At 32.6% G+C, this 3,518-nt stretch overlaps 1 long non-coding RNA gene across 1 annotated transcript; it reads right to left on the bottom strand.

The window, feature by feature from the left end:
- Nucleotides 1-1,269: 1,269 nt before the first annotated feature.
- LOC120083679 (uncharacterized) lies at nt 1,270-2,285 on the bottom strand. The gene is made up of 2 exons (XR_005483495.2): nt 1,977-2,285; nt 1,270-1,889 (listed from the first exon to the last, which is right to left on the bottom strand). It is a non-coding gene; the product is annotated as an uncharacterized LOC120083679 (long non-coding RNA).
- Between the last annotated feature and the right edge of the window lie 1,233 nt (nt 2,286-3,518).

Below are 3,518 nucleotides of genomic sequence, written 5' to 3'. Positions count from 1 at the left end.
TTCGATACATTATATAATATAATATACGTTGATACATTTTTATGAGATAAATAAATATTTGAATATGATTCATCGAAAAACTATATGTTAAAATTTAATGTGAATATGATTCATATTAAATTTATATACTTTTATGAGACAAAAAAAATGTTTGAATATAATTCAAATATTAATTATATGAATATGATTCATATATGATCTATATGTTAAAATTAATACGAATGATTGATATTAAATTTATATATTTTATTGAGAGATATTATAATTCAAATATGATTCAATTATTATTTATACGAATGTGATTCATACAAAAACTATAAGTTAAAATTAATATGAACGTGATTCATATTAATATCTTAGGTTATTTGAGAGAATAATAAACTATAGTTTATGTTTTATGTGATATAACATTAACTCTAGGATTTGTTATATGTGATATAACATGTAGTTTGTATATATATTAAATGGTTAATATATATATATATATATATATATATATATATATATTAAATTCAAATTTTTTAATTGAATTTAATAAAATTAAAAGGAGGGAGTTGTAACTCTCTCACACTTTTTTTTTTCTCAAGATCTCAGGTAAAAACTGGGTGAAAGGGAGATAATCGTTCTATCTCGTTCTCTCTCTGGTTTTTCTGTCTCTCTGTATTATGCAGATGAGTTTTTACAGAGAAGAAAATTTCTCTAAATTTTCTCTTCTCCTTTCCTCATGCCAATTTTAAGTGCAAGCCCACACCTCTACATGATTCTTGTTCCTGAGAATAACGGGGAAGACCCTGTTGTGGTGTCCGGTTGCAGTGTTCATGAGATTGGGAGAAGACACACAAATTGGAGAGGAACGCGAAGATTTGGTCTTCAAAGATATGTGGTTCCCCTTATATTTTGCTCCTCTGTTTGATTACATAGTAGATAGAATGCTTAAGTTATTATTGTTTATCATTTTCGTCTCTGTATTTTTCTATTTTGTAAAACGAAGTTTAGAGACCAATGCATTCGATTGCTTCTGCTGTGAGGAATTTCAATCCCTTTAGAAATCTCATTCCATCAACCACGAATATAATACAATTTTCCATCTAAATCCAACATAAAGCATGCTTGTAAGCAAATCATAGTTAAGATGCATTTATCGGATTAAATCAATAGAAACCAGTGGTGTCTAATTAAATCCCAAGAAATCACAATGCAAAGATCATGTTGGATTTTCAAACCGTATAAATAAATAAAAGTATATATATATATATAAATCCATATATGTATATAATTTTAACCGAAGTATTTGAAAATGGACCATTTACAGTTAACTTGCTTTTCACCGAATTCCTCGTTCCTCGGATTCTTGATAACTCTAAAATTTAATTGATAATTCCCTAGTTATTTCTCAAATGACCATAACTTACAAATATCTCAAAATTACCCTCCAAGTATGTCCAATTTTACTTAATTCTCCAACAACTCTAATTTTGTCAAATTTAGGGTTTACTCACAATTAAGTCCCTTAATTACATCAACCCCCATACTAATCCAATTTTAAATTTCAAAATACTTTATTAAAGAAAATTAGGCAATAAATTGAACTTAAGGATCCTGAATTAACCATAAAATTAAAAGTCAAACATTGGTCAAACGGTCAAACATCAAAAGGTCAACTTCATCTTCAAACTCTAGCATTTCCAATCCCATTTTCGGCCAGCTCTCTCCCTTCTACTTTGAGTGGCTAAATTCTTCATTTACGACCATACTCACTCTAATTAACCTATACCAATGTCTTACCCATTACTTGAACTAACTTACCCCAAAGTTTGGACGTCCGATTTGTCCCAAAATGCTCGAAATTAATCAATCTTTGTCTCGGCTGCTCTATTTTCGGCGAAGAGCTTTCAGACATCAAATTTACAAATTTCAGCCAATAACATTCAAATCTAAGACAATAGAACTCTTAAGGGATCTTAGAAGCATCTTACCTTCAAGTTTCGGGCTTCTATTTTGTCTGTAGCTCCATGAATTTGACGAAATCTGAGAGCCTCCCCTGTTTTCGCAATAACTCCGACGCCATTGTTTTTCTTCTTTTTCTCTACTCTCTCGGGCCCGATTCTTCAATCGAAACACACCTCAGCCTTCCTCTCAACTCTCTCTATGATTTGGACCCATTTCCCTCAATTTTTATCCACACAAAATGATCCCCTTTTATAGATACAAACCCACCGAATTGCATGTTTCTTCTTCAATTTCTGACTGCCAGCTCTCTCTTTACATCTTTCACATTCCTTGCTGATTAATCTTTCACCTCTAAGAGCTCTAATGAGGATTAATTGAGGAAGACACCTCAATTTTGATAAAAAACCCATTGATTCTCCTTTCCTCTTTCTTCTCCTCGAATTTACACCTTATCCCATGGTGTTTTCTACAATTTCCACCTCCTACTTAGCTCAGCAAGCTCCAAGCATCCATAATTGTGCTTAATTCCTAGAATTCTCACAGATTTGTCATTTTTTCCAATAGTTGACTTTTTGTTGGTTTCGATTTTGACCTTCCACTTTGACTTTAACTTTGACTCGAGTATCCCTGATTCATCCACGAGTGTCTTTTCCGAGTTTCCCTTAGTTAGTTACCCTCCAATTATCCCGAGCTTTTATTTTCTCCTTTTCGATGGATCCATCCTCGAACTCATTTTACCTCTGATTACTCTCTTAATTAAAAGTTCTAGATTTAATCTCAAGTCCTTGAGCACATTCTCAGCTTGTAAAATTCCTTGATACTCGCCTAAAAGAGAGTTATAGGAGAGACGATCTCATAATTACCACCCCTTGAAGGTATTTCGTCCTCTAATTCATAGGGTTATTATGAGATTAGACACACTTAGATTGTACATCAATAAGCCGTCACTCTTTATTGATATGTAGATTATTTACAAGATTCATAGTTACACATAAACTTATTACTTAAACTTCTAAGGTTTTACCCCTGGTTCCTACGACCTTCAACATTTTTTATCATCTCATTGAGTTAAGGCATACAACCTACCTGGGGATCGAGTTTGTCCTCCAACTTCCTTTTGTTTTGCTCCACTAGGTCATCCTCCTCCTAAGATTGAAGGTCTTATTACCTGGTTAACTCGATTGATGGGCGTGTTTGATATTAGAATACCCCTATGAATTTTGAGGACGAAATTTCTTTAGGGGTAGTGATTGTGAGACTCTCTCTCCTACTACTCGCTTTTGGGGGAGTATCAAGAAATTTTACAAGTTGAGAATGTGTTCAAGGACTTGAGATTAAGTCTAGAAAATTTAATTAAGAAAGTAATCGAAGGTAAAATGAGTTCGAAGATGATTTATCGAAAGGAGAAAATGAAAACCTGGGATAATAAGAGGGTAAAAAACTCAGTGAAACTTGAAAAGGACATACATAGATGAATTAGGGATGCTTGGGTCAAAGTCAAACTCAAAGTTAAAGTGGAAGGTCAAATGTCAAAGCCAACAAAAAGTCAACTATTTGGAAAAATGAAA

This window comes from Benincasa hispida, chromosome 8 (genome assembly GCF_027475165.1).
Source record: "Benincasa hispida cultivar pf3 chromosome 8, pf3_genome.v1.1, whole genome shotgun sequence".
Lineage (NCBI taxonomy): Eukaryota > Viridiplantae > Streptophyta > Magnoliopsida > Cucurbitales > Cucurbitaceae > Benincasa > Benincasa hispida.
Note: the sequence above shows the minus strand (reverse complement) of the source record. Positions and strands in the feature narration are given on the sequence as shown.